This window comes from Triticum dicoccoides, chromosome 5A (assembly GCF_002162155.2).
Source record: "Triticum dicoccoides isolate Atlit2015 ecotype Zavitan chromosome 5A, WEW_v2.0, whole genome shotgun sequence".
NCBI classification, from domain to species: domain Eukaryota; kingdom Viridiplantae; phylum Streptophyta; class Magnoliopsida; order Poales; family Poaceae; genus Triticum; species Triticum dicoccoides.
This window is the reverse complement of record NC_041388.1, coordinates 700,036,344-700,056,088: the sequence shown is the minus strand read 5'-3', so window position 1 is coordinate 700,056,088 and position 19,745 is coordinate 700,036,344.

The following is a 19,745-nucleotide window of genomic DNA, read 5'->3' as shown; positions in this document are numbered from 1 at the left end:
AAAAACTCTCAAGAACCCACACACTATATCTCTCTAGGTTTGTATCTCTCTCACACAACCCCACGTAGGTGGTGCACGTATATAAGAAGAGAATAGGTGCACCGTGCACGTACTCATGCTTCGTGCCCAGCCACACCCGCGCGGGTACACGGTGGCGCTCATTTCTTTATGAAATGGCAGCCCACGTGCTAATTTGAACGCCTATAGCGGTTGTTTACCTAGGGAGGTCGTGTACCACCCGTGCACGAAACAAAGTTTGACTTGACGTGTTGCCGCGTTATTTTTAAATAAAGTTATAGCGCTCAATGGCACGTACACGGAATATAAAACGATTTTTATGGAGGAAAAGGTAGTCCACTCTTCAGAGTATCTCACACAAGGCCCCGGTGGCCTCTCTCTCTCTCTCTCACCGTTGGTCACTGATCCGGCCGCATCCCGTCCGCCGGGGGAAAGGGAGCGCGGTGGCCTCTCTCTCTCTCTCTCACCGTTGGTCACTGATCCGGCCGCATCCCGTCCGCCGGGGGAAAGGGAGTGCGGTGGCCTCTCTCTCTCTCACCGTTGGTCACTGATCCGGCCGCATCCCGTCCGCCGGGGGAAAGGGAGGAAGTGCATCATTTCTCTGTTCGATGGCGCCGAGGCAGCACGTCCCAATCTGCGGTACACGCCGTTCTCTGTGATCAAGCTCCAGTGCGGCAGGGCCTACGCCACCTGCTCGCAGATTCCGCCCACCACCGCTCACCAAGTTACATCCCGACGACCTCCAGGTATCCCCTCCGGCCTTGCTCCACTGCCCGTTTTCCCATGTCGCTGCATGTGGATCTTCCATAGTTCTTTGCCCAAAACGTAGCTTGTCTGTCGTACTTTCCATATTGCATTCTCGTCCTCACACCATTTTAGACAAACACAACCGTGTTGTTATCTTCCCTTAGGACAAGGAATATGCTTCTTTTTTGTCGTCGCATGTGTCATCAACTGTTATTGGCCAGTAATTGTTTCCTCTCTATCTCTTTTTTGCAAACAGGGCTATCCATTTCACGTCATTGCTATTGCGACCTTTTGGTGAACTGCACAAATCACTTTTTTCTTAAGAGTGTTTTGTGAAGTTGTACTAAAATGTCACACGGGCAACGTCTCTACATTTCAGTGCGACTGCACAAAGGGAGATTGGTTTTGCTCTATCCTCCTCATCCAACTCCGAGCCTAATCTTCTCCAACTAGTTAGTTTTAAGAGAGACTGCAAAGGTGACCAGCTTCTATTTGTGTGTTTATTGTTTCATCAGCAGTCCTCTATTATCGTAATCACACTTGATATCTTTGGAACAGGGACACTCAGCTCTATTTTAGTGGAACTGCACAAAATGATCGCAATGTTGGATGCTCCAGACAGCTACTTTTTTCCCAACATCCCTTGTTGATTTAGACAGAGCTGGGGGGACGTTGCTGCCAATGAAAGCATGGATCAATTTTAATTTAACACCTTCTCACAACTTTGTCTTCAGTTGTGATGTAATTATTAGCTCTGATCTGCTAATAATTGACATGCATTAGCAAGGAAGTTAGTTTTTTATTGTTCCGAAAGAGCATCGATGGCAAGACACGCGAAACAAAAGCTGAAAGCTCACACCATTGTACAATTTCATGTCGCTGGAAAATTATTTATATAGTACGTCAAATGATGGAAGCTTGATAGCATTGCTAGAAGCCTCTTCATCATCCAGGTCCATGTGCCATGCACAAAATTATACTCCTTCGTTGCTAAATATTTGTCTTTTTACAAATATCAAACGGGCATATTTTAGAGTGTAGATTCACTCATTTTGCTTCGTATGTGTACTCCCTCCGTTCCTAAATATTCTATTCATCTTAACAGAGATTTCAACAAGTGACTACATATGGAGCAAAATGAGTGAATCTACACTCTAAAATATGTCTATATACATCCGTATGTGCCAGTCCATTTGAAATCTCTAAAAACACAAATATTTGAGTAGTCACTCGTTGAAATCTCTAGAAAGACAAATACTCCATAGTATATTTAAGAACCGAGGGGGTAGTGCACAACCGCATGGGAGACTCAGCCCGGTTGTTGCGCCGCATTAATAGTGAGTAATGAGCAGTCAAATCATAAGCCCCACCTTTCCCACTGTAAGTTGCTCTGAAGAAGCAACCATCAATACGCTCTTCTTTGAATCCGCTCATACTACTCCATCCATCACTATTTATACAGCGCGCTTGGGACCAAGGCGACTAGCGATCGGCCTGAAAAATAGCATTGGTAGTTATAGCACAGCGTCTATTACTAGAGGGAATAATGCGTACACACATGCATGCAGTGCTTCCACCCCGGGTACACACATGCATGCACTCCGTAGTAGTACAGTACATGGAGAGAAAATTGTGGACTTGATTGCGGTTACCACGCCCTAATTAATTCAGCATTAAACCAAACGCATCTAAAGTCTCTCTGGTGGAGGATATGCATTGAGAGAAATGCATCATAATGAAGCGCGCCCTGTAAACTGTGACGGAGGGTGGAGTAGTATGAAGGTGCAAAACCAAGTACACGTACTACTGCGCTTGGCTCTTCGCCCCTTCATGAAGTCGAACAATGATGGTACTCCTCATGTTGGGTACTACAGTGTAGGACTTTGCCTCTGACAATCTAACACCGGATGGACTGATGCATGTCCACCGAGGGTAGCTTGCATTAGTCAAAAGGCGTAAGCGAGCTTCACCTTGTCCTACAAGCTTCTCCTCGTTCTGCGAGTTGACGGGACACATCAAAAAGTAGTGCTAGTCCATACTCCCTCCTTTCCGGTTAATATAGCTTAATCTTTTTTGCGGGTAAATGAGAGAGATTTATTCATATATAAGCATTCTTAGGACGATCAGCCAAGACACTGGTCACTAGGAAGCGAGGTACCCCACAAAAAAAGAAGTAGGAAGCGAGGTGTTTCATCAAGCCAGCTCTCGGCCACATTCAAAGTGCAGCAAGCACGGTCCGCATGAAGATGCGCCGCAAGGTTTGCTGACCTATTTACATGCTGAATAACAAAAAGAAGAGGAAATATTACTAAGAGCTACTATTTGTAACAGGATATGAGCCAGAATTAAGCGAGAATTGTGGTGAGTGTCCATGCAATCAACTTCCATTATCACATGCGAGAACCCTCGAAGAGAACCAAATGTGTTGAAGATTGCTTTATCACATTTTAAAATTATAATAAGAGTGAAGACGCTCCTCCATCCGGTTCCTAGTACTAGTATAGTACCTACCTTTATGAACTATAGTAGTAGTACTAGTAAACTTTGCGCTTGGCTGTTCGGGAAGTCGAACAATAATAGCACTAGTAGTTAGTGTATGCTTCTGGCAATCTGACACCGAATTAAGTGTTGCACGTCCACCACCTGAGCGAGGGAGAGCTTGCATTAGTCAAAAGTTTCTCCTTGTCCTGCGAGCCACCGCGCGCAAGCTTCTCCCATCCTGCAACCTTCTCCTCGTTCTACAATTGACGGGACATAGGAAAGTAATGCTAGTCCATGCTGCCTCCTCTCCGGTTAATATGGCTTAATTTCAAACGAGATAAATACACTGTCTGTCACTGTATATTTGTAAAAATACGGTGAGTGGACTTCATAATACGCTCATTGCGCTCAATATATATATATATATATATATATATATATATATATATATATATATATATATATATATATATATATATATATATATATATATATATTCCGGTGTTCATACGGTCATTAGCTCACCCTGACTGAGTATGTGTGTGCATGCACGTGTAGGTTGAGCACTTGAGCGTGACCGTGTGTGTTCCGTCGTGTGCTCGGACATGCATGCATTAGGGCGTCGCGCGCGTTTTTGCGTCCATGTGTACGTGTGACTTTTGCATACACGTAGGGGGAGTACGTGTAGGGGCCACTAAGGAGCAGTCAAATCACACAGTAAGTTAGTCGGAAGAAGCAACCATCATTTCACTCTTGAATGACACGTATGCAATATAAAATGGTTGATATGGAGAGAAAAAGAAAACCACTATATATACACTAGCAGGAGCCTAAGCTACAAGCCTGCTTGCTTAGGTTGCTCTCTTCACAAGCATAGAACGACGGGCCTGATCCCGCGGCTGGGGGAAGGGAACAATGTTCTGCGTAGACGCGGTCGACATCGGCGAGGGAGAAAACCCACAGTCGGTGTGTCCCAATCGAGGGTCACCGCGGTATGGGATGATGCCGCGTCCCAACCGCCCTTCTAGCTACAGCCCGACGTCCCAGGTAGTCCATCTTCCTTTTGGAGCCGGCTTGCTCCACTACCGTAGCTCCATCTCCATGTCGATCTTTCTCTACTTCTACCAGCTTCTATTTGTGATGAGTTTATGTCTCATGAACTAGTGCCAGTACTATTATTCTAATCACACTTCTTCAATATCTTTGCCATCAGGGATGCTCAGGTCGATTTTAGTGGAACTGCACAAAAGCATCGTATGATCCGAGGGTGCCAGTCGTCTTTCCTTCCCGACATGGAAAGTGCTATGGAACAAGAGGTACCAGAAGGTGGAGAACCAAAGAGTGCTGCTTCTATTGTTGCTGACATTCTCACTAAAGAATCTCCCTCAAGCACATTCCTTCGACAGGTTCTACCTGGCCAGGAAATTAAATCATGTTTAGGGTTTAGGGTTTAAGTCGTAGTGACCCCATCAGTAGTTTTTCTATCGTACATGCTCTCACAACTTTTTCTTTAGTTGTGAAGTAAATATTGGCTATGATCTGTGAATCATTGAGATGCATCAGCATGCGTGTTAGTTTTCCTTTGTATTTGATGGAATGTTGTAACGGGGCAACCTTGGAATAGGAATGAAAATGGAGTGGAAAAGTTCCCGTTTTCCGGAGAAAAAATGGAAACGGAGAGAAACCAACGTTTTGTTTCGTTCGATCGCGCCATCCAGCAAAACCAACGTTTAAATCACTACTAGAATAGATTGACGAGCTGGGGGTGGACAGCTAGCTGTAGCACGGTCCCAAGAACTTAGTACTGGAAGAGATCGCGCATGTTGTAGCCGGCTATTGCGACCTTTGAACGCGGAGCAGCCGCGTGCACCCGGAAGCGGCGCGGGCAATGCTCTCTCGGCCGATGTGCCGCAATCAATGCCGGCACCAGTGAGAGGTCGCGTCCGCTCTGGCCGGGCATGAATGCGGCACTGACCGTTTCGGGCGAGAAGCACGCGCGGGTGATGAAGAGGGTTCGGGTTGGTCAGGACCGGCCGTGGCAGTGGTCCGGACATGCGCAAACAAGAGATGATGTATGTTAATATTGTTGCGTGTATAATTAACAACGTAAATAATGTGCCAGTTAGACAAATATGATTGGAGATGGAGATGGAAATGGAATTTTACGTAAACACGGATATGCATGTCTATGTCTATGTGTGTGTGCGCGACGACTCTTGCGACCTGGAAGCGGGGGCGTGTTTTTGATCGAGTTTTCTTTCTTGGTACGTTAGAAAATCAGTTTCTCTAATTCACATCTAGATGTTATTTAAGGATATCACATCTAACCTCCCACAAGTATATAATGTAGCAACAAGAAACGAAAAACTAGGAAAAGACCACAAACATAGTGGACATCAACTTATATGTGACATAACTATGTCACATCTAGATGTGTCCTACACAAACCCTTAAAAAATTGTCTGCCAGTTTTCGTTTCTTTTTTCCGGGAATGCGCGTATTCTATTTAAAACCACTGCTATGGAGAGATTTTTTTACTCCATTATAGCCTCTTGTTTGATAGAGTTTCTCGCGTCTCGCTCTCTCACCCTCTCCATATCAAAACAAGATGACAGTGTCCACTCTATCTCTCTCCTCACTGGTGGTCACAGATTCGGCCGAATCCCGTCCGCTGCGGGAGGTGAGGAGGTGCAGCGTTGACATTGTCGCCGTGGGCGACGGAGGAAGCCGATGCACACCATCCTCTCGGAGCCGGCGCTGGCGCGGACGAAGATCCTACGGGCCCTTGTTCGCTGCCGTCGTGTGGGCAGATCCCGCCCGCCCGCCTAAACGACATCTCGCCCACCTGAGGTATAACTTCTTGTACTGGTCCAGCGCCCTAGGTCGCTGCGTGCGGGTTTTCTTCTATGCGACTACTCCCCAGCTCCCCATGCATAGTAGCTAGGGTTCTTCGGCTGGTCCAACATCACCTACTAGTACTATTATAGAGGAAATGCCACTCAAAAAGTTGTCCTGATTTATGCCTCGGTGGAGGTATACATGTCTTTTCGACAAAAAGTACATGGTGGTTGTGCGGTCATTGTCCATATGGTGGTAGTACTATCACTGGTTAAATAAAGAAATGTTTTTTTCTCGGGTATCCTGGTTTAGTTCCCATCAAGATAATTATGATGCTTCTGTTTGTCGGTGTACTTTTCATTAATTCTTATTGACAATTGAGATGTCGTTGCTAACCCTTTTTAATATTTTTGGAAACAGCGATGCGTGTCTCCATACCCGGGCATGTCTTCCTCAATTTTAGTGGAACTTCACAAAATTGGATGGCCATTGTTGTTCCGCCTCACTATCCTCTGCCACGTGGTTCTTCCTTCCTCGAGCTTGATTACTGAGAAGAAACAGACCACAGTGAGGATTTGTCGAACTTCTTAGGTGCCTCGCCCAAACTTGATGCCAAATGGATGATGCATCACCACGATGACCTATCGATGCTCATGGTTGCGCCTCATGGTTGCGTCGGCTGGTGAAGCTGATCGATTTTCGATGAAAAACAAGATGTCTTCCATCAGTGCTCTTTGCTTGTTACGCAGAAAGATGATATCCTTCGTCAGTTCACCTTGGTTGCGTTGGAGACACAGTCGTCTTTCACGTTGGTGCAATTTTTGCTAGGGTTTTACGACAGGTGGGCCCAAAATGTGGCTGGCTCACCTGTCATACAGCCAAAAGCAGGTGCAGTGAAGGCATCGGAGCTCAGTCTGTACTACAGTAGTATATATATAAGCGGGAGCCTCAATGCTTGTTTGCTAGGGTTTGCACTCCCCACACGCTCGCCGCACTACATATATGTTACACGCTGGAGGCTCGGCGTTCATTTGCTAGGGTTTGCTATATTTAGTCTCTCCTCTTCACCACATCTAAACAAGACTGCGTTGGCCTCTTGTCTCTCTCTCCCCCCTCACAGCTGGTGAAGGAGGCGTCCGTATCCCGTCGCACCGGGAAGGGGAGGAGGTGCAGCGTTCACTCTATCGCCTTCGGCGAGGGAGGCAATCCACTGCCGGCTGCGCTGTTCTCTTTCACCCAGCGCCTGTGCGGGAGGGCCACCGACCCCTTCTTCCTTGCTGCCGTACGTAGTGTGGGCAGATCTGGCCTCCCGCCGCACGCCTTGCCACATGCCGACGACCCTAAGGTATATGTTTCTTTGAAACCGTCGTTGCTCTAGCTGCATGTGGATCTTTTTTGATCCGTAGTCGAATCTAGGTCTTGGTTCAAAGAGGAAAGAAGGGTGCGGTGGGCTGGAGCAAGAATCTAGGACGTGGTTCAATGAGGAAAGGAGGGGTGGAAAGTAGTATAGACTAGCTATCCAACCGCTTTGTAGGTCGAAAAGGGAAAAAGGGGGTAACCCAGTACACACATCTGTAAGGAACCGATCTCTTTGTTGAAAAGGGAAAGAAACTGGGGGCTCGGGTAGTTTGTGCACGACTAGATTTGCTGCCCTCACATAGGAAGAAGGTTCAAAGAGAACAAATATGGGACCAGCGCATATATGCTGCTTGGCTACATACTCTGCATCACCCATTTATACGTGTGGATGCACATGGTGCTGGCATGTCCCATGCAGCTATTTTGCTGTTGTTAATCTCAGAATTAACTACTGATCTGTTTTAAAAGAATTTCTCTGTTAATATAAATCAATGCAACCGTTTTAGAAATGCTACTGTCCTATACTTTGTTTTCCATCAAGATAAGGTAGATGCTTCTTTTTGTGGCCGCATGTTTCATCCTCCTTTATTGGCCAGTAATTGTTTTCTTTTTTGCCTCTTAAAACAGGGATATCTATTCAACTTGTTGCTATAGAAAACTTAAATGTCACACCGGCAACTTTGCTTGATTTCAGAGCAACTGCACAAAACTTGATTGGATTTCCTATTCATGTTGGTAGATTCATATTTTATGTTGGTCGTCTCATGAAAGGTCAGTACAGGCCTTCATCCACATGATTGTGCAGTGTGCTTTGAGATGTTGTGCTAGTTGTATTGGTACTGTTTTAAATAAATGATGAATTGAAGCTATTGTATTGTTGTCTTTTCCCATTAAGTAGTGAACAAAAATGGGACCAACCCAGACATGATGCTTGTTGCTTTGTTACAACAAATTCAGCAACACCCCCTTTATAAGCCAGTAATTGATGCCACTCTTAGAATTAACTACTGAATCTTATTTCAAAACTTCAACGCTTGTTAGGGATTGGCGGGATTAGCATTTTTGTGGCCGCATGTTTCATCCTCCTTTATTAGGCAGTAATTGATTCCTTTTTTGCCTCTGTTTATACAGGGATATCTATTCAACTTGTTGCTATTGTGACATTTTGCTTCGCTACGTGAAACACTTTGCTTGATTTTAGTGCAACTGCACAAAACGAGATTGGATTTCCTATTCATGTTGGCAGATTCGTGCGTGATCTTGTGTGTGTCATGAAAGGTTGGTACTTGCCTTCATCCACATGATTGTGCAGTGTGTTTTGAGATGTTGTGCTACTTGTATTGGTACTGTTTTAAATAAATGATGAATTGAAGCTATTGTATTGCTGTCTTTTCCCATTAAGTAGTGAACAAAAATGAGACCAACCCAGACATGATGCTTGTTGCTTTGTTACAACAAATTCAGCATCACCCCCTTTATAAGCTTTGTCGTTCTTTATACATGTTGAAACAAGGCATTGTTAAGATAATGTCTCAGTCAATATGAATGAATCACACTGATGGAGAATTGCTACTCTCCTGCTTTGTTTCCCATTAAGATAAAGTAGATCAGTAGATGCTTTTCTTCTGGGAGTACAAGTCATCAACCGTTATTTCTTAGTAATTGTTTCCCTTATACCTATTGATGCTTACAGGGATATCAAAATTAAAGCTCAGTTTTATTCCGACTTTGATTTTAGTTGAACTGCACAAAAGGAGCCAATGTGTAAGGCAAACTGCTGCATTGCTGGGTCTAGTTGGTCGTTCCACTTTGCAGAAAGAAGCAGTCACTGTTTGTGCTACATTACAGAAGGAATGACCGAGAAGCTTTACAGAGTATTATTAGACACCAGTGACATGACTAGTCTGCAGTGACCATTGGCAATTTAACAACACATGGAGTGCCCTCGGCAAAAAGTTCCCAAACAAGTACAAAAGCTACGACAGGACTCCATGATCATAGGTATTACATATTTTGAATGGGAAAAGCTTCTCAAAGTTTAATCATTGATGTTAGCAAGAAGACGTTAGTTTAATATATTGGAATTGGAAAACCTTGTCGAAATTTGCTCATTGATGTTAGCCAGAAGACATGCATTTGATATTTTTGACTAGGACACCCTTGCTGTGAACAACATCGAGTGTTTTTTCCTATTCCTGTGTTCAATTAGAAGTAAATAGTTACTCTGCTGAGATATTCCTATGTTAGGAGTTTGTTATGAATATTGCCTATGTAATGCCAGGCCTTGTGCTTGATTGCAAAGTTGAGCTTGGAATGTTGTGGCATGCGGCATCATGAGCTGTTCACCGTGCCTTCTGAGAATAATGCTTCGTATTGTTTTGCATGTCGATCTAATGCCAGTGATTTGCTTGTTAAGAAGATCATCCTCTTCTGTTGTTTCCGTGCTTAAGAAGTTCATCGTCTGATGTTTCATTCATAGCCTATACGACAAGTCGGGTAGGTTAGACGTGAAACCATATGATCTTCCAACCAACTCATGATATTAGGCCGTGATTGGATCGTCGTTTTCCAACCAAAACCACTTGTAAAACTGACGCTTGTAAATTAAAGCATATGGTCTCGGGCGAAGGCGCTTGGTTGGTCGATTTCGACTAGTAAAATATCAGAAGTACTTGACACACGATAAAAACGCTGAACGACACTCGGATGATTGCTAATCCAGCCGTTAGCTGCTGTTTTAACCTTGCCCATGGATGGCATGATACGCACGTCGTGCATGTATCATCTGGTAATGTCGTACATATAGCAGTGCTCGTAAAATATACACTGGTCTATCAAATTACACGCGTAACCCGCCGGTTTTACTTACAGACCTCGGGCCCTCGGTTTCATTACGCCTGTATTTTACGCGTTGTTTTCGATGATGAGTAAATTACACTTGTATGTTAATACAGGTTTGAAATAAACTAGAGCTCCAAAGCGCGGCCTTACCATTTCATGTTGTCTCAGTTTCTCGAAGGTGCTCATAGGTGTCTGATGATCCTGGCTTCCTGAATGAGTAGCGGGCGCTGTATCAAACCATCCATAGGGCCCGCGAGGCCCTCTCCGTTGTCCTTCGAGTTGTTGCGCTCGCCGTGGCGCCGAGCATTGTTAACATCGTCAACGAACATGAGGATTCAACAGATGACTTTCTTTTGACTAGATGACACTAGGGACCCACTAGGGCCATAGCCGTACGTACGCAAGTGCCTCCTTATTATGTACAACTATATTTTTTTGCTTTCTCCTGGTTTCCTGACATCACGGTCCCACACCATTGTCAACCTATGTAGTCAATATAAACGAGAGAATTGCACAAGGTGCGGCCGACAGCTGGGACCAAGCAGCTCGAGCAGTATTTGTGTTTTTGAGGCGTGAGCACTACAGACTTTTTCTTGGCGATGATTTCGTTGTTGTTCAGAGGAGAGCAGGGTATTAACTGGGCGGGCTGTGGCCCGTCTAGCCCAGGCCAGATATCCTGCCCAGATACTAATTTTTTCAAGATGAAAATGGCTAGCCCAGCTATACGTCTTTTTGAGGAATACCCAGGCAAGGTTAACTTGTTATTCTCCAACCCGTTGGGCTGCAAATCTTTCCTAGGAGGGATTCATTAGGCTTAACAGGAAAATGGGCTTTAAAAAATAATAAATGGGATGTAATTATAAAAACTGGGCAGTAACTATAAAAAATGCACCAAACACAAAATTAGTTTATAAAATATTATTTATGGATTTTGAAAATCTTAAATTTTCATTGTTGCGCACACAATGTTTCATTGTATTTTTACGTAATACAAATTTATATTTAATCTGACTAGAAATTTCGGGATAAAAATATTTCGGAGCCCATCAAAATGTGGGAAATTTTATTGAATTCTGTCTTCAACGGTTGGTTGAAATTATTAATCATTGTCCTAGCTAGAAAATGGGCTATACTTTTAACAAACTGTAAATGGGCTGTTGGAAATTCCATTAGAATTCCAAAATGGGTTGTACATTCTTACAAAACGCAAATGGGCTATAAGTTCTCTGTCACACACTTGTGGGCCTACTAAGTGACGCGTCCCCTAAAAAATAAGTTGACACGTATGCAAGGCTTTGCCAACTTATTATAGTCCACGCACGGTTCTAGCAGCAGTGGCCGTTGGATGTCTATCCAACGGATGCCGTGCTTCTTCTTCAATCTCGGATATTCTTAGCTTCGGCCGCCCAAAAAATGATTCCTCCCCCTAACATCTGGGGCGCACCATTTCGGAGGCTGACCTGTGGGCCTACTAAGTTGGAGCGTACCAAGGGCTTTGTCAACTTAGTAAATAATAAACGTTTCTAGCTTCAGTGACCGTACGATGTCCATCCAACGGCCGTAGTGCTTCTTCAACCTCTGGTCTTCTTGGTCTAGCCGCCCAAAGCAGCGCCGGTCGTGTCGCCTGCTCCTGCCTTCCGTGGCCGGCTGTGCTGCCGCGGAGGCCTCACCGCCCACATACTACTCCCACCGCTGGCCATGCCATCCCTCCACTCACCCACACCCCCTGTTATTCTGCGGCGACGGCAGCCTCACACCGCAGCCGAACCAGTGAACCCTCGTACTCCTCTCCGCGCGGGCTTCCACTGTTGTGTCTTCCCCGGCTCCACGTCGTCCCCTTCCTAGGCCTCACCATCTTCCAGACCACCGCCCTGGTGCTCTCGACGCGGCATGGTCAACGTGGTCAACGACCGACTTCCATCAGAAGAGTACTATACATGGAGAGGCTAACTGCTGGGTCCAGGCGGCCGCAAGGAAGTGCCTCCTTATTACACGCAAAATAATTATTCCTCCACCTTACAGCAGGGACCCACCGGACGGGCCACCTTATTTCGCGAAAAAAATGTTTCCCCCCTGACTGCTCGGACCCACCGGACGGGCCAGCGTATTTCAAGAAAAAAGTTCCCTCGCTGTCAGCTCGGACCCACCGGAAGTGCCTCCTTATTACGCACAAAAAAATGAATACTCCCCCTGCTAGCTGGGACCCACCATGGTGGGAGGCTGACTTGTGGGCCTACTAAGTTGACTGGGACGGGGGCCTTTGTCAAGTTTAGTCAATATGAACGATTCTAGCTCCAGTGACCGTACGATGTCCATCCAACAGCCGTAGTGCTTCTTCAACCTCTGGTCTTCTTGCTCCAGCCGCCCAAAGCAGCGCCGGTCATGCCGCATGCTCCTGCCTCCCGTGGCCGGCTGTGCTGTCACGGATGCCTCACCGCCCCCTACTATTCCCACCGCTGGCCAGGCCCTGCAGCGACGGTAGCCTCACACCACAGCCGAACCAGTGACCCCTCGTACTCCTCTCCACGCGGGCTTCCACTGTCACGTCTTCCCCGGCTCCCCGTCGCCCCCTTCCTAGGCCTCACCGTCGTCCACCGCCCTAGTGCTCTCGGCGCGGCATGGTCAACGTGGTCAAGGAATGACTTCCATCGGACGTGGACTGTACGTGGAGAGGCTGACAGCTGGGTCCACGGCCGCAGCACGGAAGTGCCTCCTTATTACATGCAAAATAATTATTCCTCCACCTGACAGCGGGGACCCACCAGACGGGCCACCGTATTTTGCAAAAAAAAACGTTTCCCCCCTGACTGCTGGAACCCACCAGCTACACCTTCGCTCGCAAGGAAGTGCGTCCGGGCAAAAAAACAAAATGATTCGCCCCCCTGACTGCTGGGACCCACCAGCTACATCTTCGCACGCAAGGAAGTGCCTGCCAGTCGGGACCCACCTGGTCGAAGCGTACGTAGCGTTGTCATTCTGGTCGCGAACGTGTAAGTACATATATAATGGTCGATGTAGAGGCGTGCACGTGTCGTAGTAGAGGCACGCACGTCGCATGTACACGTACGTACAATGGTCAGGGTGCAAGAAAGAAAATACGGTCACGTATGTGTACATACGGGCGGGGTCTCGAACGCCTACTCGCGCATACGTATGGCGGGGGCTCGTGTACATGGCTGGGTCAGAACGGAGAAACATCATCGTCGTCGTGTTCATGGGGAGGCAACGGAATGCGTCGTTTTCATGGGGAGGCAACGGAATGCGTCGTGTTCATCGGGAGGGCTTGGACGGAACAGGCGATGGAAACGAGGCCTGGCGTACCACAGAACAGAGGAAATAGCCTTGTGTTCGACCGGCCACGTTCGAAATGGGATCTCTCCCATTGGGAGGGGTGGGGCGTACCGCAAAACAGAGGAAACGGACCTCCTACGGTCGAAACGGGGGTCCTGTTGATCGGGAGGGGTGTGGCGTACCGCAAAACGGAGGAAACGGACCTCCTACGGTCAAAACAGGGGTCATGTTGATCGGGAGGGGTGTGGCGTACCGCAAAACGGAGGAAACGGACTTGTGTTGGAGCGCTACGGTCGAAACGGGGGTCCTGTTCATCGGGAGGGGTGTGGCGTACCGCAAAACAGGACTCCATGGGATACTTTTCATCTCCACCGTCGACCTCCTCCAACCTCCATGGGCTCCTGTTCATCCAGCCTCCACCGCGCGCTACTCCACCGGCTACTGTTCAACCACCCCTCCAGCGTCTACTATTCATCCAGCCCTCCACACCATGGGGTCCTGTTCAACCACCCCTCCTTGGGCACCCCTCCACCATCTACTATTCATCCAGCCCTCCACACCACGGGGTCCTGTTCAACCACCCCTCCACCATCTACTGTTCATCTAGCCCTCCACACCATGGGGTCCGGTTCATCCAGCCCTCCACGGGCACCCCTCCACCGTCTACTGTTCATCCAGCCCTCCACCACACCACGGGGTCCTGTTCATCCAGAGGCAACGCCACCGCTCACTGTTCATCCAAACCCCCCGCAATGCTCACTGTTCATCCCATCGATCGGCTTTAGTTAGTAGCAGTAGCGAAGGAATCGCTCGATCGGGTTCAGTTAACATCCATCGATCGATCGCTCGGGTTCAGTAACGCATAGCCTGCAGTGCAATCGCTCGGGTTCAGTTAGAGCCCAACGCCTCGCTCGGGTTCAGTTAGAGCCAACGCCTCGCACACACGCGCGTACGTGTACGAGAGAAACGTGCATCGGTCGGCCCCCGACCTCCCACCGTAACCGGGAACTCCCCGAAATTTTCCTCCCCCTTGCTTCTACCACGGTTTTTTTCGTCATGGACGGCCCAAAGAATGTGATGCAGCTGCGTCTCCGGCCCGCCTAGGACGAAAAGCCCATTTTCTGTCATGATTTTTTTCATAGAAGTAGGAGCCCACCACATCTATGATGATACCGGGTTTTGTCACAATTATCATCATAGAAGTGTCATATGTATGACAGAAATTTTTTTCGTTCGGCCCAAAATGTCACGGATGTGTCTTTTTTGTAGTGATGGAATTTGATCAGATAATAATTAATCAAGCATGATAATTAAAGAGATGGCAGCTAGCTACCTAGTACACTTAATTACTTACCTTGGGTCGATACCATTTCAGCTTTCGTTTCCATTGGCCTGTAGTGACGCTGATGAACTTTGACCAAGCCCTTCTCGCCGACAAAGAAAATGAATAAAGGGGTTATTAAATAGTTCATATCAAGAAATGACGAACTAAATAGGCCGAGATATAGTTAATAATGATTGAAATTACCTGTTGACTATCCCAAACAAGATGGTGTAGTCACTTTCTTTTTTAAGTAGTGAGTCCAGTATTTCAACTGTTCCTTCATCAACTTTAATGATTAACAAGATCTGGTGAAATCTGCATGCACACATGTTTGCATGTCTTAATTAAGCGGCATATGTAAGCAAAAACATGTAGCTAGCTAGTAGGCAAAAACAAAATTTGTAGTACAAGACAGTGTGACTCACTCGAAGTTGTAAGGAAGTAGTATATCTTCATTGGTATTGAGGCGCTTGAAGAACTCTAGCATGCTTTCCTCTACACTTTTTCCATAATATGCATCTAATTTCCATGTGTATTCATTAATGGTATTTGTTTCAATGAACCCAATGCCATAGCGTCCACCTTTTTTCATTTCATACATCTTCATCCTGCATAATACCACAGAAAAGAATATAGTGAGGATAATTACAGGTAATGATTGATCAAAATGATCACTACAGCTAGCTTGAGACGTAAATTACAGAAACAAATCACTTACAGACAATAACAACTGACGATAGATTTGTCGAGTGCATCTTGATTGTATAGCTGAAATTGTTCTGAATACTCAACGGACACAGCTTTCTTATGGTAGTAATGACCCTTCTTGACATTCACCATGAGGGACTCTCGATTGGAAATCTTAGTAATGTCCATGTACCATTGATGCAATTCATACATTCTCGTTGGGAGCTTCTTGACCTGGTCTGTCTCGACCAAAGGTTGGCCCTGGACATATTTCTGTTTTATTTCCTCCTCTCTAAGCGGAGCCATGGACTCGATGTCGAGGAGTTGTCCAACAGTGATCTTGAGGATTTCAGCCTTCCTTATATGCTCCTCGGTTATTACCACATCGCCCAGCTCGGGAACGTAAACGGTTTGCCCACAATAATATTGGGCATGCCTACTCTCATGTGTTGTTGGCACAACAAGCGGGGGGGGGGGGGTTGATTGCGCCGCCTGTGCTCCCAGCTGGGGAACGGTTTTACCGCTCCTTTTGCCAGCTGATTTGCTCGAGCTTGCCTCTTTCTGTAGACATGCTCGATTTAACTTCCTGAGGTGGTGCTCATAGTCTGTGTCAATAGGCTTGGGAGCTGGTGCTCTAGCCATACGAATGAAGTGGTTAATCTTTTCCTCAGGCACTTTCTGCCTTGGCGGCGGTGGCGGTTTCGGTGCAAAATGGGCTTCCACCTCAGCCTTCGATATGGGTGCGTTTTCCTCCTCGGACTTGTCGTAAGGCCTCTGCGGAAGAGGCGCGAGGCTGCTTGGACCATATTGAAATCGCTTGCCTCCGCCTGTACCTCCCGTACTACCTCGACTTGTACCGCTACGCACCATAGATGCGGCGGCTCTCTTCCGTGATTGCTGAGGCGGTGGAGACGGCTGACGTGGCTGAGTTGGAGGAGGAGGAGTGGCCTGAAGCTGTGCCAGACTTGGAGGAGTAGTGGCCTGACGCTTTGCCGGACTTGGAGGAGGAGTGGCCTGACGTTTTGCCGGACTTGGGGGAGGAGTGGCCTGACGCTTTGCCGGACTTGGAGGAGGAGGAGTGGCCTGACACGTTGGTGGACTTCGAGGAGCGGGAGTCTACTGACTCGTTGGCGGACTTCAACGAGGAGTCGGCTGACGCGGTGTCGGTGGCCTTAGAAAGATGATGCAATCCTTTCTCCATAGGATGATACGATGTTTGGCCTCTCCTAGTGTGTGCTCCTCGTCACCTCCAGGAATGTCAAGCTCTAGCCCCGAATATTGGTCCACCACCTCATCAACCAAGACACGAGCATAGCCCGCTGGAATCGGTTTGCAATGAAAGGTTGCCTCGGGGGGATTTGTAAAAGCAACGGCGTCCACCACCTTCATGGATATGTTCTTAATTTTGAAGTGTAGCTCGCAGTTAGTGTTCTCCATGATGTCATCCACGGGGTATCTATCCAGCATTGCGTCGCCCGGGTGGAACCCACGCTGCTTCTCGGCATGGATGGGACGATGCTATCCAATGCTGGATCATACGCTTGCTGTTGCAGCTGCTGAGACCCCCTTTGTTGGCTAAGTGAGTCGATCTGCTCCCGCTGCCGCTGGAATTTGACTGCCAAGTCTGCGTGCGCTGATTCTAGGCCTTGAAGGCGTTCATAGTCCAGCTTCCTCTGCTCCTCCTCCATCTTCCTCTTCTTCTCCTCCACAATCTTCTTTCTCGCACGGGTTCGGTAGTCGGCGTTCTAGTCCAAAAACCCCTCACACCACGGAATTGCGCCCTTGCCTCGTGTTCTTCATAGGTTTTCAGGATTTCCCAGGGCACGCATAAGCTCGTCGTTCTCTCTGTTGGGATGGAACACCCCCGATCGAGCCTCTTCTATTGCAACAAGTAGCTTATCTTCGGCTCCGTCCAGACATGCCTTCTTTGAAACTTTGCCTGTCTTCAGGTCCAACTCCCCCCCCCCCATGCGCATAGAACCAAGTCCTGCACCTAGGGGGCCAGCTCAATGTTTCTAGAGTGACACCTGCATCCTCCATCTCTTTCTCAGACTTATCCCACTTAGGCATTGCCACCGTGTAGCCACCTGGCCCCAGCTTATGGAACTTATCCTTTTTTTGCAGCATTGGCCATGTTTATTCTTGACCGTTCCTTAGATAATTCCGATTCCTTGAATTTCACGAAATCGTCCCAATGAGCACTTTGCTTCTCTAGTGTTCCCTTGAATACTGGAGTCTTCTTTCCTCCCTTGACGTACTGGTCCCATACACGATTCTTGTGGTTGTTGAATGCAACCGCCATCTTCCTAAGAGCAGCGTCCTTGACTTTCTCCACATATGCATCTATGAAATGATCTGGTAGGGTGAAATGTTCCACGAGCGTTTCCCAAAGCAGAAGTTTTTTTCTGTCGTCGACAAAAGTAAGATCTGGACGTGACTTTGCTGGCTCTCTCCATTCTTGAAGGGAGATCGGGAGTTGGTCCTTCACAAGAACTCTGCACTGACGAATGAACTTGTTCGCAATCTTCTTAGGCGCTAATGGTTCGCCATTAGGTTTGATGGCCTCGACATTGTACTTTATGCGCTCCTTCAACTTTTTGTTCGGGCCTCGTACTGTCCTGCTGCCTGAAGATTTGCTCGATCCGGATGGCTGAAAGAAGAAAGATCGATTCGTTAATATATATCTTCAAGTCATTTAAAACATGTGATGATCACTAGATTCCTGCTTATATAAATATACCTCGCCGGTCTTTGTTGTTTCAAGATCAACATTTTCTTCGTCATGTTCATAGTTCATGACTTCATCAATTCGGTCATCGCGATCGAATATCATATCACCCTCCCCGGTGTTGTTTAGATATTCGGAGCCGTCATAATCTTCTTCATTCTAATCATCATCTGGCCCGCGAGGATTGCGTATGATATTGAACAGGGCCTCTCCTCCCTCTCTGCCGGTATTGTCCGCCATAGGTTTTATTTAACTAATCCAAAATAAATATATTCAAATTACAATGCATGGATGCAATCAATTAATAAGGAAAAACTAAATCAATCATAGTACATAATAAGCATCATCGAATATAATCTCGAATATGTCGTCTCGAATACTAGATATAATCTCGAATACATCGTCTCGAATAATATATATAATCTCGAATAAATCATCTCGAATATTATATATCGAATACATCACTAGCTAGCTAGCTAATAAAGATCGAATACTAGAGAGTAATCTAGGCCACTCGCGGTTCCTGAGGCGCGGGCGGTGGACAACCAAAGTGAAGGAACCATCACTGGATCATAGCTCGGGTGATCTCCCGAAAGAACCTGCCAGGTATTGGAGAACCTGACGTCCATAGTAGCCATGTAGCGATGGACGTGCTCGTCCTCCTCCCTGACACGGTGACATACCACCTCCGGCGGGGCCGGCTCCCTCTGCACCAAAAGTGGCCCACGCGAACGCCACCAAAGGAGATCAGGGTCGACGACGGGACCCGGGGCCGGGTTCTCACCAAGCGTCGCGCCCCTGAAGGTAGCACCTCCCAGTGCCAGCCCGGAGGAGCCCAGTCCCGGACATGGGTCCTCTGAAGCAGGACGTCGTCGCGAACTGGTCGACAGTGAGGATGCGGGCCGGGCATCGTTGACAACAAATACTATATGCCGCAAAAGTAAAGTAACATTTTTTAAGATGGATTGTGATTTCATATATGCAAATTCTAAATTTTATAACTAAAACTAACATTTCTAATATTTCTATAACTAAAACTAACATTTCTAATATTTCTATAACTAAAAAACATTTCTATATAACTAACATTTCTATATAACTAAAATTTCTAATATAACTAACATTTCTATATAACTAACATTTCTAATATTTCTATATAACTAACATTTCTATATAACTAACATTTCTAATATTTCTATAACTAAAAAACATTTCTATATAACTAACATTTCTAATATTTCTATAACTAAAAAACAGAAAAATGGCTAACATTTCTATAACAATGTGTGTGTATGTGTGTGTGTGTGTGTGGACATGGCGGCCGGGGCAGGAGCTCACGGGCGAGGCGCGGCGACGGGGGGCAGCGACGGGGACGGAGACGGGCGGTGACGACGGGGACGGGAACCGGCAGGGCGGTGACGATGGGGACAG